The 20,892-nt window shown below is 42.9% G+C and overlaps 1 protein-coding gene across 1 annotated transcript in view; it reads right to left on the reverse strand.

Annotated features, from left to right (window-relative positions):
* LOC110256813 (transmembrane protein 132B-like) overlaps positions 1-20,892 on the reverse strand; it is a 167,328-nt gene that overhangs the window by 43,717 nt on the left and 102,719 nt on the right. The window lies entirely within an intron of this gene.

Below are 20,892 nucleotides of genomic sequence, written 5' to 3' on the forward strand. Positions count from 1 at the left end.
GCATTGCCACAAGCTGCAGAGTAGGTCTGGATGGGGCTTGGATCTTTGGCTGTGGCTGTGGCTGTGAAGTAGGGCGGCAGCTACAGCTCTATTTCAACCCCTGGCCCAGGAACTTCCATATGTCATGGGTGCGGCCCCCAAAAAAGAAAAAATTTAAAAGAAAAATAAACTTTTTCCCATACCTGACTCCCATGGTGGCAAGTCCTGGAGGAAATCAGAGGATAGAGTGGAAAATAGGCGGGTGGTCCTAGTAAAGCTTCAGAAGCATGCCAGCATACTCCAAGTGGCCGGGGTGTTCTCTCCATGAAGCGAGTGTCCAACCTCCCCCAGAGGTGCTAATAAGAAGCAATGAATCCCACATCCTGAAATAGCCAAGCTTATGTCTTATCTCCAGCAAGGTGAGGGTTCCAGCCAAGTGACTGTTACAGAGGATGGTGACTCATAATCACTGTTTTCTTAAGTGCAATACACATATCAAACAATGGTAGGTGACATGGGAATACACATTTTTTTTAATGTCAACAATATTTATTTTAATGTCTATGAGAACAGCCATATCGTGGCAGGAACTACTAAAGGTTCTCTCTCCCCTTCTTTTATATCAATAGAACCCCCAAAATTTAGCCTCTCAGAGGAGATTGCATATCCTGCTTCCCTTGCAGCCAGGTAGAGACATATGACTGAGTTCTGGCCAATGGAATTTGAGCAGAAGCAACGACAAAAGGGAGTGTGTCCTCCGTATCCTCTTTCTGCCTCCCATTGGCAAAGGGTGACCACCCTGGACTGTGTGGTTGAGCATCATTTAAGGGATGGTGGAACAAGATAGGAATACAAGTCCCTGATGCTACACCAACCTTGGACTGCTTCCATCCTGACTCTGCTTATGTGAGAGAAAAGTAAATATTTGGACTTATTTATGCCACTATAACAATGGGGTGATTTGGGGGTCTCTCTGATGGTAGGCACCCATGATTGCACAGATAGCACTGCATAGGATGGAGAATTTGTTTATAAAACAGTGAGTTGAGTTGACTTAGAGAAGCATAAAGAAAAGATTACCCCTGGATTAGCAGGTGTGCTGTTCTGGGCTCACTTAGGATAGTGTAGGAATGTCATCATTTTATGAGAGGATTCCCAAAGCTTCCACCATAAATAAAGTTTAAAATCAGCAAAAACACGGGTCCAAAGCACTATGCTTTTAGAAGTTAGATGTTTCCTCAAAACGTCCCTAGGTAGCATCATTTTTAACTTTTAAACAGAAAGAGACTGCCTGCAGTCTTAAGTCGTTTCAGAATGATACCATAGCTACACATATATTCTACATCAGGTCTCACCTCTCTGTGTGAATAACGTAGAAATCAAGAAGGTGGTATACAAAAGTGGGAAACAATTGTTTCCTGGATGATTTGGGAGTGCAGCAAGTCCACCCATTCTTAAATATCTTCTACTTTCAGGAGTCATGGTGCCTGAGACCCCACCATCAAACACCATCAAGCTTAGCACTGCCCTTTGCCACCTGTATAAAAGGCTTTAAAAACCTTACGATGCACCCACACTAAATAAGTTCCTTGAAGTTAGCTAGCATTTGGCTTAATAGATGACTTCCTCATCCACAAGAAAGATGGAGAAAGCAGTGAGAAGTGTGAGCTTTGAGAGGAAGGAAGGAATCTTTGAAAGATGGGAAGAACATTGGACAGGGCAGTAAGGCTTTTGGGGGCATAATTTATGTTCCAGGATTTTGCCCAGTGGTAAGATGAACGCAGAATAACAAAGAGGCAGGACCATCACTGGTTGGAAGAGAAATGTATTCCCACTGCCCAGCAGGGACCACAGGCTGACGCTGATGGCCTCTGGGGACACCCCTGCAGCATGTCAACCCACAGGTCCCAGGATGGACTCTCCAATACTCAGGGCCACACTCTTTGATGCTACTGGTTGACATTTTGGACACCCCCTTCCCTTGAGCATCTCATTTCTCTTTTTTTCTTTTTAAGGCTGCACTTGAGGCATATGGAAGTTCCTAGGCCAGGGGTCATATCAGAGCTGCAGCTGCAGGCCTAAGCCACAGCCACAACAACTCAGGGAGCCGCATCTGAGATCTGCACTGCAGCTTCCAGCAATGCCAGATCTTTAACCCACTGAACAAGGCCAGGGATTGAACCCACATCCTCTTGGATACTAGTCAGGTTCTTAATCTGCTGAGCCACAATCTCAATTCTTTGTTGTTTTTTTTTTGTTTGTTTTGTTTTTTGTTTTGTTTTGTTTTGTCTTTTGTCTTTTGGGGGCTGCACCCATGGCATATGGAAGTTCCCAGGCTAGGGGTCGAATCGGAGCCATAGTGGCCAGCCACAGCCATAGCAATGTCAGATCCGAGCCACGTCTGCAACCTACACCACAGCTCATGGCAACGCCGGATCCTTAACCCACCAAGCAAGGCCAGGAACCAAACCTGCATACTTATGGTTACTAGTCAGATTCATTTCTGCTGAGCCACAATAGAACTCCCTAAGCATCTCAGTTCTTGATTTCACATACCTGGTTGCAGGTAACTGAAGGCAGAAAACAACTACTCTATCTGATAAACCCAGTGTAAAGCACAATTCATGACACACCATAGGTGTTTAATAAGTGTTGATGGGATGGAAGACTAGCATGGGCATCTGCTAAAGGGTCCTTCTCAACTTCAAAAGATGTGGACGACGGATGGTGTTGGGACAGCACTAAGCCAGAAGTTTGGCCATCTCCCACCCCTACCCCACCACCCAGGGCTCTCCATGCAGAGGATCTCACAAAGAGGCCATCTGGGAACAGTGGGCCAAGGAAAGTCCTCAGAGGTGGGACCCCATCAACAGCTTGGTACATATTGGGTCTGCACCCGTGGCAGGAAGGCTGAAATGACAACGCCACCTGTGCACCTGCCTGGGGACAGGAGATAAATGCCTTCCAAAGGGTGATGGGCCCCTCTTCCACACTGTGGTATAAAGATGCTCACTCTAGCAAGTGGGAAGAGCCATCCAATGCTGACCCAGGCAAGCCTAGAGAATGGACCCAGGGTGTTCTGTTTCCAGCACAGTGACTTCCAGGCCCATGGAAAGGGGTGGAAGAGAGCCAAGAGCACAGAGACCAGGTAAAGCCATCTCTCCCACTGCTCCCCACCCCCAGACAAGCTCATGAATGGTCAGGCTGTTCACACAGACCAATTACAGACAAGACTGCATCCTCCACAGCAGCTGGAACTCTTCAAGGCCTCCTGTGCATGGCTAAGAGATTACCCACCCAGGGCTGGTGGCTTAACAGCTTTCCTTGGCTCCTTTCATTCTGATCCCTGACTTAGCACAAGGAGCCTGGCGAGCCTCAGTGCCCTCCAAACAGCCTGGTTCTGATTCCAGGCTTCTTGGCACTGCACTAAAGGATTTGCAGCCAATACTCACTCACCTATGTACCTATTCCTTTGGACAAACACTTGTGAGCACCTGCTATGGATCAAGGTCTATGCAAGGCATTTAGGACCCAGCAGATAACAAGACCTGCGTGGTCCCTGCCTCAACAGGTGGATGTTCTCACGGGGAGAGACAGAGAGCAAACCACAAGCATAGCAAGTAAATGATGTAGGGGTTGAAGGTGATGTGAGCAATGAGGAAAGAGGGCAGCACCAAGAAGGATTGGTGTGCCGTGAGGTCAGGTTGGGTGACAGTGTGAAGAGAGAGGTCACCCAAGGCCATGTTGGGTGGCAGGATCTGAGCAAAAATGGAAGGTGAGGGAGTTGGCAAAACAGGTATCTGAGAGGAGCACTCCTGGTGGAGGAAATAGCTGGAGCAAAGGCTGAGAGGTGAGAGATGCCTGCAGGTTTGAAGAAAACCTAAGAAGCCACGGTGCATGGGTGGGGAGGAGATGGGCTCAGAGACCTCCCAGGTCAGATCGGTCAAGGATTGGGCTCTTAACTGAGATGGAATTCTTACAGGTTCTGAGCAAAGGAAGGAGATGGTCAGACTTAGGTTTTAAAAGGGTCCCTCTGATTTGGAATAGCTGAAAATTCTACTGCAAACTCAAAGGCAACCACTAATGAAAGTTTTTAAAAAGAAAGCTAATTAATATACTGAGAAAGGAGAAGGATGTAAGATGTTCAGTTAAAACCTGAGAAGTTGGAGTTCTCCTGTGTGTAGCAGGTTAAGGATCTGGCATTGTCACTGCAATGGCTTGGGCTGCTGCTATGGCATGGGATTGATCCCTGGCCCAGGAATTTCTACATGCCGTGGGCATGGCCAAAAATAAGTAAATAAATTTTTCAAATAAATTAAAAAATAGAGAAGCAGAAAAAAAGGTGGGACCCAAAACAAACATGGAACAAGGACAACGAAGAGAAAACAGTAACAAATATGGTTGGAAGCAACCAAGATGCTGTTCAACAGGCAAATGGAGAAACTAATTGGTGCATCCCTATGTCCATACAATGGAAACATATTCATCAATAAAAATGGGCTACTAAGCCATCCAAAGACAGAGAGGAACCTTACACACACTGCCAAGTGAAAGAAGCCAATCTTAAAAGCCTGCATACAGTATGATGTTCTGAAAAATGCAAAACTACGGGGACAGTACCAAGATCAGTGGTTGCCAGCATTTCAAGGAGAAGAAGGCATGAACCAGGAGAGCATAGAAGATCCTTAGGGCAGTGAAACTCTTCTGTATGATACAGTAAAGGTGGACACATGACCTTCTGCATCTGTCAAAACCCACAAAATGCACAGCACAGAGAGCAAACCCTACTGTACCGGGGACTTTAGTTAGGAATAATGTCTCACCATTGGCTCATCATTGTTAACAAATGTTCCATGTTAATGCAAGATGTTAATAACAAGGGAGACCGGGGTGGAGGGAGTACATGGGAACACTTTGTATTTTGGGCTCATTTTTCTGTAAACCTAAAACTGCTCTAAAAATTAATAAATAAATAAAGGCAGTTAACTCTTTTAAAAGGATCCCTCTGGCTCCTCTGTTGGGAAGAGACTAAAGACAAGAGAGTAAGTGGAGAAGCAGGAGGCAGTGGGGGAGAGAAAATAAACTGATTCTGGACATATTTGAAAGGTACAGTCAAGAGGATGTGAGATGAAAGATCAAAAGAAGTCGAGGATGACACCAGGGTTTTGGAGGAGGAATCGGCACCAAGCGGGCTGAGACTGTCTGGGAAGGACTGCTGGCCGGAACACCTGTGTTGTTGCAAACAATCCTATGGGCTTCATCACAGACCCAGGCAGATGGCCTTTCAACTCCAAAGGCCCCAGGTTACTCCAGCAAAAGCCAGGTGTGAACACATATGCACCTTTATGTTGGTGTTTACACTGGCTTGTGTATCTACCTGCAGACCTAAGCAACAACTTGAGGACCCCCAGCTCAAATGCTGCCCAGGGCCAGGCAGGGGAGGTAAATAAGTGAAGCAGGCCAGGGGTGAGGCAAAAGGGAGTGGCGAGGACTATGGTTTGCAGAACTCACCCCCTCCTCAAGGCAATGCAGCTCTTTAGTTCCAGCCCACTGCTGTCTAACATGAAGACTGGTCCAGGGTGGCTCAATCTCATGATTTTTCAAGAGAACCTAGAAATTTGGATTTTTACTTAAAACCTCTCTATTTTTAAAGGTTGGCAACTAAACTTTTTCTTTAATTCTTTGTGGGGCAAACCAAGCAAAACACATCCACGGGCAAGATTAGGCACATTCCTACCCATTGTAACTTCTGTTCTAAAGGGTCCTAAGATTTTTATGATTTTAAAGGGGGTTTCCACTTGAATCAGAAAAGTCTTTTTTTCTTTTTAGGGCCACACCTGCGGCATATGGAAGTTCCCAAGCTAGGGGCTGAATCAGAGTTACAGCTGCTGCCCTACGCCACAGCCACAGCAACACTGGATCCAAGCCACATCTGTGACCTATACTGAGCGCATGGCAGTGCCTGATCCTTAACCCACTGAGTGGAGCCAGGGATGCAACCTGCATCCTCACGTACACTATTTCAGGTTCTTAACCCATTGAGGCACAAAGGGAACTCCTGAATCACCAAGTATTAATGGGCTAGAAGATAATTTTTTTTTTTTTTTTGTCTTTTTGCTATTTCTTTGGGCCGCTCCCGCGGCACATGGAGGTTCCCAGGCTAGGGGTTGAATTGGAACTGCAGCCACCAGCCCACGCCAGAGCCACAGCAACGCGGGATCCGAGCCGCCTCCGCAACCCACACCACAGCTCACGGCAACGCCGGATCGTCAACCCACCGAGCAAGGGCAGGGACCGAACCCTCAACCTCTTAGTTCCCAGTTAGATTCGTTAACCACTGCGCCACGACGGGAACTCCTGGAAGATAATTTTTGATAATAGTACATCAACAAATAGTATTAAAAGCAAAGCAACAGTACAATATAAAACACCTGCTGGGTACTAGGTCCTGGTATATATATTCACTTAAATCTTGCACAACCAATTAACCCCATTTTATAAGTGAAGAAAATCAAGACAAAGAGATCACCTGCCTGGAATCATATTGCTATCATGTAGAAGAACAGAGGTATGAATGCTGAAGTTCTAGATCTAGGGTCTATGTTCTTGGCCACTAGGCTACATTGACTTCTAGACACGACTATTGTTTATAGATCTATTAGCATTAGCGCACTTGGCTACTTAACTAAGTCAAAGCTAGAATTCAGTTTGACACATACATTGCGAAGCACTGGAGTTAAACGACGAATAGGCAACACACATTTACATGAGTCTAGTACCATTCTTAGGAACTTTATTTATTTATTTTTTATTACTCAATGAATTTATTACATTTGTAGTTGAACAATGATCATCACAATCCAATTTCACAGGATTTCCATCCCACAACCCAAGCACATCCCCACACCCCCCAAACTGTCTCCTCCAGAGACCATAAGTTTTTCAAAGTCTGTGGGTCAGCATCTGTTCTGCAAAGAAGTTCAGTCTTTTGTCAGATTCCACATGTCAGTGAAAGCATTTGATGTTGGTGTCTCATTGTCTGACTGACTTCACTTGGCAGGATAATTTCTAGGTCCATCCAGGTTACTGTAAATACTGGTATTTCGTTCCTTTTAATGGCTGAGTAATATTCCATTGTGTACATGTACATCTTCTTGATCCACTCCTCTGTTGGTGGACATTTAGGTTGTTTCCATGTCTTGGCAATTGCAAATAATTCTGCAATGAACATCGGAGTACATGTGTCTTTGTGAGCCATGGTTTTCTTTGGATAGATGCCCAGGAGTGGGATTGCTGGATCAAATGGTAGTTCTATGTTGAGTTTTCTGAGGAATCTCCATACTGTTCTCCGCAGTGGTTACACCAATTTACAATCCCACCAACAGTGTACTAGGGTTCTTTTTTCTCCACCCCCTCTCCAGCACTTATTGTTTGTAGACTTTTTGATGATGGCCATTCTGACTGGTGTAAGGTGGTACCTCAGAGTGGTTTTTTTTTTGTTTGTTTGTTTGTTTTTTTGTCTTTTGTCTTTTGTCTTTTGTTGTTGTTGTTGTTGCTATTTCTTGGGCCGCTCCCGCGGCATATGGAGGTTCCCAGGCTAGGGGTTGAATTGGAGCTGTAGCCACCGGCCTACGCCAGAGCCAGAGCAACGCGGGATCCGAGCGGCGTCTGCAACCTACACCACAGTTCTCGGCAACGCCGGATCGTTAAACCAATGAGCAAGGGCAGGAACCGAACCCGCAACCTCATGGTTCCTAGTCGGATTCGTTAACCACTGCGCCACGACGGGAACTCCTCAGAGTGGTTTTGATGTGTACTTCTCTAATAATGAGTGATGTTGAACATCTTTTCATGTGTTTTTTGGCCATCTGTACGTCTTCTTTGGCGAACTGTCTGTTTAGATCTTCTGCCCATTTGTTGATGGGGTTATTTGTTTTTTGTTTTTTGTTTTTTGTTTTGTTTTGTTTTGGTATTGAGCTGCAGAAGGTGTTTATAAATTTTGGAGATCAATCCCTTGTCAGTCGATTCATTTGCAAGGATTTTCTCCCATTCTGTGGGTTGTCTTTTCATTTTGTTTAGGGTTTCCTTTGCAGTGCAGAAACTTCTAAGTTTAATTAGGTCCCATTTGGTTTTTTTTGTTTTTTTTTTTGTTTGTTTGTTTTTTTGCTATTTCTTGGGCCGCTCCCGCGGCATATGGAGGTTCCTAGGCTAGGGGTCCACTCAGAGCTGTAGCCACCGGCCTACGCCAGAGCCACAGCAACGCGGGATCCAAGCCGCGTCTGCAACCTACACCACAGTTCACGGCAACGCCGGATCGTTAACCCACTGAGCAAGAGCAGGGACCGAACCCACAACCTCATGGTTCCTAGTTGGATTCGTTAACCACTGCACCACTACGGGAACTCCCCCATTTGTTTATTTTTGCTTTTACTGTCATTACTCTAAGAGGTGGATCTGAGAAGATGTTGCTGTTGTTTATGTTGGAGAGTTTTTGGCCTACATTTTCCTCTAAGAGTTTTATAGTGTCTGGTCTTATATCTAGGTCTTTAATCCATTTGGAGTTGATTTTTGTGTATGGTGTTAGGGAGTATCCTAATTTCATTCTTTTCCACATGGCTGTCCAGTTTTCCCAGCACCACTTATTGAACAAGTTGTCTTTTCTCCACTGTATATTCTCGCCTCCTGTGTCATAGATTAGTCAGCTGTAGGTGTGTGGGTTGAATTCTGGGCTTTCTATCCTGTTCCACTGATCTATATTTCCATCTTTGTGCCAGTACCATACAGTTTTGATGATTGTTGCTTTGTAGTATAGTCTGAATTCCAGGAGCCTGATTCCTCCAGCTCCATTTTTCTTTTTCAGGATGTCTTCAGCTACTCTGGGTCTTTTGTGCTCCCCAAAAAAACTTTAAAATATTTTGTCCGAGTTTTGTGGAAAATGTCCTTGGTAATTTGATAGGGATTGCATTGAATCTGTAGATTGCCTTAGGTAGTATAGTCATTTTGATAATATTAACTCTTCCAATCCACAAGCATGGTATGTCTTTCCATCTATTTGTGTCATCTTTGATTTCTTTCATCAGCGCCTTATAGTTTTCAGAGTACAGGTCTTTTGTCTTTTTAGGTAGTTACTCCTAGGTATTTTATTCTTTTGTATGCAATGGTAAACGGGATTGCTACCCTAATTTCTCTTTCTGCTCTTTCATTGTTAGTATATAGAAATGCCATCAATTTCTGTGTATTAATTTTGTATCCTGTGACTTTGCCAAATTCATGGATGAGCTCTAACAGTTTTCTGGTAGTCTTTAGGATTCTCTAGGTATAGTATCATGTCATCTGCAAATAGTGATAGTTTTACTTCTTCCTTTCCAATTTGGATTCCTTTTATCTTTTAATTCTCTGGTTGCTGTGGCTAGGACTTCCAATATGTTGAATAGTAGTGGTGAGAGTGGACATCCTTGTCTTGTTCCTGATCTCAGTGGGAATTCTTTCAGCTTTTCACCATTGAGAATGATGTTCGCTGTGGGTTCGTCATATATGGCCTTTATTATGTTGAGGTAGTTTCCCTCTGTGCCCACTTTCTGAAGGGTTTTTAACAGACATGGGTGTTGGATTTTCTCAAAGGCTTTTTCTGTGTCTATTGAGAGGATCATATGGTTTTTATTCTTCAGCTGGTTAATGTGGTGTATCACACTGATCGATTTGCAGATATTGAAGAACACTTGCATCCCTGGGATAAATCCCACTTGATCATGATGTACAATCCTTTTAATGTATTGTTAAATGCGGTTTGCTAGTATTTTGTTGAGGATTTTTGCATCTATGTTCATCAGTGAAAATGGCCTGTGGTTTTCCTTTTCTGTGATATCTTTGTCTGGTTTTGGTATCAGGGTGATGGTGGCCTCATAGAATGAGTTTGGGAGTGTCCCTTCCTCTGCAATTTTTTGGAATAGTTTCAGAAGGAGAGGTGTTAGCTCTTCTCTAAATATTTGCTAGAATTCGCCTGTGAAGCCATCTGGTCCTGGACTTTTGTTTGTTGGAAGTTGTTTAATCACGGTTTCAATTTCAGTTCTTGTGATGGGTCCATTCATCTTTTCTATTTCATCTTGGTTTAGTCTTGGAAGAATGTACCTTTCTAAGAATTTGTCCATTTCTTCTAGGTTTTCTGTTTTATTGGCACATAGTTGCATACAGTAATCTCTTATGATCCTTTGTATTTCTGTGATGTCTGTTGTTACTTCTCCTTTTTCATTTCTAATTTTATTGATTTGAGTCTTCTCTCTTTTTTTTCTTGATAAGACTGGCTAAGGGTTTATCAATTTTGTTGATCTTTTCAAAGAACCAGCTTTTCGTTTCATTGATCTTTTCTATAGTTTTCTGTTTCCGTTTCATTGATTTCTGCTCTGATCTTTATGATTTCTTTCCTTCTGCTAACTTTAGGTCTTGTCTGTTCTTCTCTCTTGAGCTGTTTTAGATGTAAAGTTAGCTTGTTTATTTGAGCTTTTTCTTGTTTCCTGAGATGGGCTTGTATTGCTATAAACTTCCCTCTTAGAATGGCTTTTGCACATCCCATAGGTTTTGGAGTGTCATGTCTTTGTTGTCATTTGCTTCTAGGTATTTTTTAATTTCCTCTTTGATTTCTTCAGTGATCCATTGGTTGTTTAGTAGCATGTTGTTTAGTCTCCATGTGTTTGTGTTTTTTGCAGTTTTTTTCCTTGTTGTTGATTTCCAGTCATGTAGCATTGTGGCCGGAAAAGATGCTTGATATGATTTCAATTTTCTTAAAGTTACCAAGGTTTGATTTGTAGCCCAGGATGTGATCAATCTTAGAGAATGTTCCATGTGCGCTTGAGAAGAATGTGTATTCTGTTGCTTTTGGATGGAATTTCCTATAAATATCTATTAAGTCCATCTGATCCAATGCTTCATTCACGGCCTGTGTTTCCTTATTGAGTTTCTGTCCAGATGATCTGTCCATTTCTGTAAGTGGGATGTTAAAGTCCCCCACTATGATTGTATTATTATTGATTTGTCATTTTAAAGTTGTTAGCAGTTGCCTTATATATTGTGGTGAACCTATGTTGGGTGTGTAGATATTTAAAATTGTTATATCTTCTTCTTCGATTGATCCTTTGATCATTAGGTAGTGACCTTTCTTGTCCCTTAAAATAGTCTTCATTTTAAAGTCTATTTTGTCTGATATGAGTATTGCTACTCCAGCTTTCTTTGGATTCTTGTTCACATGGAATATTTTCTTCCATTCTCTCACTTTCAATTTGTATGTCCCCCTAAAATTGAAGTGGGTCTCTCAAAGACAGCATATATATGGATCTTGTTTTTGTATCCATTTAGCCAGTCTATGTCTTTCGGTTGGGGTGTTTAGTCCATTAACATTTAAGATAATTATTGATAAATGAATTTATTTATTGATAAATGAATTAATAATTCGTTTATTGATAAATGAATTATTTATATTCATTCTCACAACCCTAGGAATTGTTACTGTTACCCTTTGACAGATAGGAAACATAGGCTCAGAAAGGTTAAGTAACTCTCCCAAGGTCACGCAGTTGGAAAGTAATAAGGATGGAACCCAGGCAAACTGGTTTTGGAGCCTACAGCCTTGTCCAAGGCAGTTGCTGCCAGCCATATGTGCTCACTGAAACTCAGAATGTGCCTTCTGTCATTAAGGGACTGAAAGTTTACTTTTATTTTATTTTAATTAAATCTACAAACTGACATTCAATTCAGTTACCAGAGGAAATTTAGTGTGAATCTACTTTTGCAATGGCACATTTTACGTGACTTAGAGATCAAGCATTTCCGATGAAAAGTGGACACCCAAATTGAGAGGTGCCACAAATATGAAATTCTTACCAGAGTTCAAAGACGGAGTATGAAAAAAAGAATGCAAAATGCCTCATTCATAATATGTTCATATTGATTACATGGAAAAATAACATTTTGGATAAACTGGCTTAAACAAGTTTTTTTGGGTTTTTTTTTTTTTTTTTTTTTTTTTTTTTTTGCTTTTTGCTTTTTTAGAGCTGCATCCATGGCATATGGAAATTCCCAGGCTAGGGGTCAAATCGGAGCTACAGCTGTCAGCCCACACCACAGCCACAGTAACACAGGATCCAAGCCGCGTCTGCCAACCTACACCATAGCTCAGAGCAATGCCAGATTGCCCACACACTGAGTGAGGCCAGGGGTCAAATCCACATCTTCATGGATATTAGTCAGATTCATTTCCACTGTGCCACAACAGGGAGCTCCCAAAATACTTTTTTTTGGGGGGCACACTTGGGGCATATGGAAGTTCCCAGGCCAGGGGTCAAATCCAAGCCACAGCTATAACCTACACCACAGCTATAGCAATGCCAGATCCTTTAACCCACTGCACCGGGCCAAGGGATTGAACCCACCCCTCTGCAACAACCCAAGACACTGCAGTCAGATTCTTTTTTTTTTTTTTTTTTTTTTTTTTTTTTTTTCTTTTTAAGGCCACACCTGCAGCATGTGGAAGTTCCTGGGCTAAGTAAGGGTCGAATCAGAGCTGCAGCTGCAATTTACACCTCAGCCACAGCAACACCAGATTGGAACCACATCTGCACCCTATGCCACAGCTTGCGGCAACACTAGATCCTTAACCTGATGAGCAAGGCTAGGGATGGAACCTGCATCCCCACAGACACTGTGTTGGGTTCTTAACCCACTGAGCCTCAACAGGAACTCTGCTGCAGTCAGATTCTTGACCCCCATGTCAAGCATCAAGTCCCAAAATATGTTCTTAAAAATCCCACCTGTTTCTTTTTACTTTTTAAACATGGCTACTAGAAAACCTTAATTTTCTTCTTTCTTCTTCGTCTTTTTTTTTTTTTTTTTTTTTTTTTTTTTGGCCTTTTAGGGCTGCACTAGCAGCATGTGGAGGTTCCCAGGCTAGGGGTCGAATTGGAGCTACAGCTGCCAGCCTACACCACAGCCACACCAATGCAGGATCTGAGCCGCATCTGAGACTTACACCACAGCTCACGGCAACGCCGGATCCTTAACCCACTGAGCGAGGCCAGGGATCAAACCTGCAACGTCATGGTTCCTAGTCGGATTCGTTTCTCCTGCACCACTATGGGAACTCCAAAAAACCTTACATTAAACATAAGGTTTGCATTTTGTTTCTGTGGACAGGTCCACGCTGGGCAACTCGGCAGCCAACATCAACCATAGATAACTGTTACTATTCATGTTACTGTCTGCAACAATGACATTTAGCATCAGTACTAAGTGCCTCCCATTTGCATGGTCCATCATTTCTATCCATCGTTTCTCCAAGATGAATCTGTGAATAACGTAGCATTCTTGTTCCCATTTCAAAAATGGCTAAACTAAGGATCTAGTCCATCTTCCCCAAGGCCAAGCCACTGATTCATGGTGGAATTAAGTCTCAGATTTAAAACTGAGCCTTAAGCATGACACAGACCTGTTTCCCACCCTTTGGGCCACATTTATAATCAGTGCACACTGTATTTGGAATTCAAGGGAGAAGAATAAGGAGATACAAGACAGGGTCCTAGCACAGCAGTGTATCCCAGACTGCCTTTTTCTAATACACACACACACACACACACACACACACACACACACACACACACACGACTCCTGGTGGAAACAGCCAGCCCATGTGACTGGCATCCCAGAATCTCTCCTCCAGCCCATGATGCGAGCTTCTGTCCCATCATTTCGCTTCCATGTTCCCTTGCAGCTCCTACCCAATGGGCTCCCACCCACCCTCCCTCACCTCCATCACTGCAGGAGATGCTAGCAGACCTTCCTTCCTGGAACCCTGCTGGAGGAAGCAGCCCTGCCCAGGGCTCTGGGGTCCTCCCACTCCAGTCCAGACACAAACATGTCCCCTAAATGATTTCTAGAACAGCAGTGCAAGTTAATTGTCATAATACTGGGCTTCTTTTTTTTTTAACCAACAAGCAATTTTACATCTCTTTTGTCATTTTATTGTTTAATTATGCTTGACTATTGTTAACTTTCTTAAAAATGTATTTTGTTGAAGTGTAGTTGATTTACAATGTTATGTTAATTTCTGTTGTACAGCAAAGTGAATCAGTTATACATATACACATATATATTCTCTTTCATATCCTTTTCCATTATGGTTTATCACAGGATACTGAATATAGTTCCATGTGCTAAACAGTAGGCCTTATTTTTTATCCATTCTATCTATAATAGTTTGCATCTGCTAATCCCAAACTCCCAATCCATACCTTCCCCCACCCTTCCCCCAACTATAATTAACTTTTGATCACATCCTTTTTGTGCTTTTCTATTTCGTAGTATTTGCTTATAGTAGAAGAGTTAAAATGCAAAAAAGGTTAGGGTAGTTCTTTTACACACAGTCCTACACTTCTTGCTTTTTTTTTCCCTGCATAGTTTTAATCAGTTGATAATCTTATTGTATACACAGCTTTCATTCTGCATTTTTCCTCCCACTTAAACACTTTCTCTTTTATTAAAAATTCCTCATACACATTATTTGTAAAGACTATCTGATATGCCATTAAATGGCTCTACCACAGATTTTCTAAACCATTCTCCTGCCTTAAATCAGCATCTCATATATTTTGAATAGCCTGGCTTTGGAGTCAGTCAGCTGGGTGGCTACTTTCAACCTGAAACAAGTGACAAGCTTTCTAAGCCTCCATTTCCACATTTATAGGATGGACAAGTTGGGCTCATAATTCCTACCTCAAAGATTGCTGGAAGGATTAAAAAATGATATATGGGCAGTCCTTCCGCAGTTTCTGGCACACATCAAGCATTCAATGGCAGCCAAATTATTTTATCAAAGAATCAAATCCCCCTCATTGGAGAACTAAGTTGTTTTATATTTCTTACTATCATAAATAGCACTGTAATGAACATTTCTGTGCATAATGTTTGATTCGCTTTTCGCATTTGAGATTATTTCCTTTTGATAAATTGCCAGCTGTAGAATTACTGGGTCAAACAATACATGGGTAATACTGAAATCTCTGCCAGTTCTGGCTTTGTCCAAAAGACACTGCCAGCAATGCCAGCATGGCTGTTCCACTATTTGCTGCATAAGAAACTACCATATGATCAGCAGTCCCACTCCTGGGCATCTATCCGAAGAAAACTGTAATTTGGAAAGATACATGCACCCAAATATTCACTGCAGCACTATATACAATGGCCAAGACATAGAACCAACTTAAATGTCCGTCAACAGAGGAATGGATAAAGAAGATGTGGTACATACATACAATGGAATATTATTCAGCCATTAAAAAAGAATGGAACAATGCTATTTGCAACAACATGGGTGAACCTAGATATTATCACACTGAGTAAAGTAAGTCAGAGAAAGATATCATATGATATCACTGATATAGGGAATCTAATTTTTAAAATGATACAAAAGAATTTATTCACAAAACAAGAACAGGAGTGACCATTGTAGCTCAGCAGCAACAAACCTGACTAGTAACCATGAGGATGCAGGTTCGACCCCTGGCCTCACTCAGTGGGTTAAAGATCCAGCGTTGCTGTCAGCTGCGGTATAGGTTGTAGACGTGGCTTGGATCCCACAGTTGCTATGGCTGTGGTGTTTGTAGGCCAGCAGCTGCAATTCTGATTAGACCCCTAGCCTGGGAACTTCCATATGCCACACATGTGGCCCTAAAAAGCAAACAAACAAATAAAAAACAGAAACAAACACACGGATTTCAAAACCAGATTTAAGGTTACCATTGGTAAAAACATCAAAAGGAGGGAAGAATTAGGAGGGAGGGAATAACACATATACATTATTGTATAAAATAGAAAATTGATGAGAACCTACTATACAGCACAGGAAAATCCACTCAACAGTTTATAATAACCTCTATGGGAAAAAGAATGGTTTTATGTACATGTATGACTGATTCAATTTGCTGTACATCTGAAACTAATACAACATTGTAAGTCAACTGTACTCCAATAAAATTAAATTTTGAAAAAAAGAAGATTGTAGAAATCCCTTCATGGCTCAGCGATTGTTGCAAATTTTGGACATTTCTCCCAAAGAGAGTTGTGGGGTCTACTTCCCTTCCCCTTGAGTCTGGACTGACTTGTGACTATACAGCATGGTGGAAGGGGTGCTGAGTGACACCTGAGTCTAGATCCTCAAAGGCCATGTAGCTGAGTCCTAATATCCATGAGGATGTGGGTCCAAACCCTGGTCTCACTAGTGGGTTCAATATCTGGCATTGCCGTGAGCTGTGCTGTAGCTCGCAGATGCGGCTCAGATCCTGTGTTGCTGTGGTTGTGATGTAGCCCAGCAGCTGCAGCTCCAATTCGACCCCTAGCCTGGGAACCTGCATATGCTGCAGGTGCAGCCCTAAAAAGACCGGGGGGGGGGGGGAGAAGAAGAAGAAGAAGATTGTGATGAAACATGATGGAGGATAATGTGAAAAAAAAGAATATATATATATATATATATATATATATATATAATCTGTATAACTAGGTCACTTTGCTGTACAGCAGAAACTGACAGAACATTGTAAATCAGCTACAATTAAAAAATGAAAGAGGAGTTCCCGTGGTGGAGCAGTGGTTAACGAATCCGACTAGGAACCATGAGGTTGCGGATTCAATCCCTGCCCTTGCTCAGTGGGTTAAGGATCCGGCATTGCCGTGAGCTGTGGTGTAGGTTGCAGTCACGGCTCGGATCCCACATTGCTGTGGCTCTGGCGTAGGCCGGTGGCTACAGCTCCGATTGGACCCCTAGCCTGGGAATCTACATATGCCATGGAAGCAGCCCTAGAAATGGCAAAAATACAAAGAACAAACTACTCCCACCGTTAGTGGTGTAGACCAACACCATATTATAGCTCATGGACCTTGTGGGTCAGGAATTCAGATCAGACACAGAGGAGACAGGCTGTCTGCTTCACAAAGATGATGGTCTCAGCTGGGGAGACTCAAATGGCTGGGCTGACTCTTAAGACTTGGACTTGATTCACATGGAGGCTCTTCCACTTATACTTCTAGCACCTGGGCTTGGATGGCCGGAAGGCTGGGCTCAACTGTCAACCAGGGTGCCTATCCTTGTGGCTAGGGCTTCCTCACAGCATGGTGACTGGACTCAGATGAAATATTTTAGAAAGCAAAGTTCCAGGAGGACTAAGCTACATGGCCTTTGAGGATCTAGACTCAGGTGTCACCCAGCACCCCTTCCACCATGCTGTATAGTCACAAGTCAGTCCAGACTCAAGGGGAAGGGAAGTAGACCCCGCAACTCTCTTTGGGAGAAATGTCCAAAATTTGCAACAATCGCTGCAACATCTTTTACCATAAATTGGCTCAATCAAGTCATGTGAGGGAAATGATCATGCTCTTCTCTATAACAAGCAATCACAGGAGTCTGGGAGATTTTGCCAACTGTGAGGGAGAGACTGAGTCTCCCACCATGATTACTTTCTCTCCATAATGATGCATGTTCATAAGAAGGCGGGCCCCACCTGGGGTCCTGCTAGAGGCCATAGCACAGAGCTCCCCAGCTCCCAAAACAATCAATCCCATGACCTTGGCTAAAAAACTCCTGGCTGAATGAAATATCCATTGTCCTTGCATGTCCAGCAACCATTCCCCACACAGTCATTAACAACATCTCAATTTTCTTTTCGATTGGTTGGACATGTGACCCAGACCTGGCCAATCAGCACTGTCCAAATGTCTGGCCACAGTAATGAGTTCAGAAGCAGGTGCCTCACCCTGAAAAAATCCAGTGAAAGTCAATCTTGTTACTTCTGCTAAAACAATTGGGGAAGATAAGCTTTTTTCCATCACCAGCGATAAGGATGACATTAATCTGGATGGCCACAGGCTCCTCCTTGAAGGGGCAGCCTGAGAAAAAGGCCAACAGCCAAGGATGGAGACACATAGAGTCCTGATGATCTCATTTCAGCCCCTGGATACAGCCATGCCTGAAGCTGTTCTTCCCAGATATTACAGTTTTGTGAGCCAGTCTTCTCCTTTCCTTAATCCAGTTTTGAGTTGCATTTCTATCACTCACAAATAAGATCTCTAGCTACTACATGGAATGTCTCATCGTCATCATTTCCTTGACCTTGCTCTTGTAGCCAACATCAGCCCCTGCAGTCCAAAAAAAAAAGAAAAGAAAAAATCTTCCCTGGCTGCAAACTACCAGTTCTGAAACAAGAGAAATGGAAACATTTCACGTTTGTTCCAGTTCATAAAACCTTTCAAGCTAACACCTAACATCTCCCTCCCATGCATTCTGTCACAGCAATTTAAGAAATAAAATGGGGAATAAAAGTGTTTCTAAGCAACAAATTATATATGTAATGGGGGAGGGGGAGGAGAATTAGAAGGTTTAATCTAGTTAGAATCTATTTCCATTTTCCTTCTGAAGTTGCTACCTGCGTGAAACCTCCACATGAGAATGAAACAAAGGTTGAGCTATTTTAATTCTTCTCTGATACACTGGTAATGAATGCACCCTGGAAAGACTTGAACGGTGATACTCGGCATAGGCAAATGAGTGACACTACACTATTCTGTTTTTAAAAAAATTAAGTCTTTAGATACTGTATTAGTTTTTTATTGCTGCTTATGAATTAGCAGAAATGTAGCAACTTAAAACAATGACAATTTTAAGGGGGACAGAATTTTCATTTGGGGAAGAAGAAAATGTTCTGGGATGGTGATGATGGTTGTACAGCCATCAGAGGGTACTTAATGAACTGTACCCCGAAAAAATGGTCAGTTTTACAATTTTTTTTTTCTTTTTATGGCTGCTCCTGCAGCATATGGAAGTTTCCAGGCTAGGGGATTGAATGAGAGCTGCAGCTGCTGGCCTACACCACAGCCATGGCAATGCCAAATCTGAGCTGCCTCTGTGACCTATGCTTCAGCTTTCAGCAATGCCGGGATCCTTAAGCCAAAGAATGAGGCCAGGGATTGAACCTGAATTCTCTTGGAGACTACACTGGGTTCTTAACCTGCTGAGCCACTATGGGAACTCCTACCACAATTTTTCAAACACAAATTTCACAGTTTCTGTAGGTCAGAAGTCCAAACACAGTGTGTCTAGGTTCTCCACTCAGACTCTCACATGGATGGATTCAAGGTATTAGCTGGCTGTATCCTTATCTGAGCCCAAGGTTCTCCCCAGCTCACTCAGGTTGCTGGCAGAATCCAGTTTCTTGTGGTTGTAGGACTGAGGTTTCCCTGATGGATGTCGGAAGAGGGCTATTCTCAGCTTTTAGAGGCCAGCTGTTCCTTACCACATAGCCCCTCTATCTTCAAAGACAGCAATGGAGACTCTCCCTGGTAGAAAATCCTTCTAACACCTCAAATCTCTCAAACTTTTTGGTCTCTAACCCATAGACCTTGATTTGCAGGGTCTGACAATTAGACTGTGTCTGCCTGGATAATCTCCCATTCTTCAAAAAAAAAAAAAAGTGCCATAAAATGTACCCCAGTTTCAGGGGTACTACCTTCCTATTCACAATCCCAAGAATCATACAAGGCGGAGGGGGTGGGGCATGTTAGAGGCTGTCTTCAATTCTGTCTGTTACACATGCCCTAAACGCCAGCAATTCTAAGCTAAAAAATATTTCCCAGAGAAATCCTTACACTTGTCCATAAGGAGAGGTACAAGAACACTCACTGCAACATTGCTTAACATAGTGGAAAAACAGCAAGAGGCCAGAGTTCCCTTGTGGCACAGTGGGTTAAGAATCTGGCATTATCATTGCAGGGGCTTGGGTCGCTGCCATGGCACAGTTCGATCCCTGGTCCAGGAACTTCCATATGCCCTTGGAGTGGCCAGGAGAAAAAAAAAATGCCATTACCAGGAGAATGGATGAATAGACTGTGATTTATTCATGCAATGGAATACTATACAGCAACAGAAATGAACTACAGCAATGTACATCAGCACAGATGATTCCCACAGATATAGCAAGAGAAACATGTGGCAGAAGAATGTGTGTAGATGCTATTTATATAGTTTATAAATATGTCCCATGCTTTGTGTAGCTCATGATTACCTAAAAGAAGAGAAAACTTGGGAGTTCCCTTTGTGGCGCAGCAGAAACAAATCCGACTGGGAACCATGAGGTTGCAGGTTCGATCCCTGGCCTCACTCAGTGGGTTAAGGATCCGGCATTGCTGTGGCTGTGGTGTAGGCCAGCAGCTGTAGCTCCGATTGGACCCCTAGCCTGGGAACCTCCATATGCCACAGGCGCAGCCCTAAAAAGACAAAAGACAAAAAAAAAAAAAAGAGCAAACTTAAGGAAAAAATGCCAAATCCAGGTAGTAAATTCCTCTGGGGAAAGAGAGAAGTAAATGAGATCTGGGAGGAGCACGTAGCGCATTGATTGCAACAGTCATGTTTCATTTTTTCAGTTGGGTGGTAGGCGCTTGGTGTTCATTAAAATATCCTCTATATCTCCTTGGAGGCCTGGAATATTTCATAATTTTCCAGGTAGCAAGGTTTCATAAATCAATAAGAATAGAAAGTTGAAACTGAAACTCTAGAATTGCCGGCTGTTCAGAAGCTTCAGCAGTTGGGTGAGTCTGATGTATAACAAGCTACTTGAATGAATTACAGCCCAGCACCCGCCAAGATTCAAGGACGCCTTTCATTTTATTTCCGTTTTGGATCTGAAAACATACCAACTTTGTGGATTCTAATGAAGAAACAATCACCAGCCAGAAAAACACATGTTGCATCTCCAGACTTCCTCTTGAACACTATCCTTGATTTAAGGGAGATGTAAAGCATAACGGATTATCGGTGGGGGATTGAAGAATGTCCAGATATGGCACCAATATGACCAGAGGGAGAAATTCTCTAAGAGCCTGGGG

The sequence above is a fragment of the Sus scrofa genome, chromosome 14 (assembly GCF_000003025.6).
Source record: "Sus scrofa isolate TJ Tabasco breed Duroc chromosome 14, Sscrofa11.1, whole genome shotgun sequence".
NCBI classification, from domain to species: Eukaryota; Metazoa; Chordata; class Mammalia; order Artiodactyla; family Suidae; genus Sus; species Sus scrofa.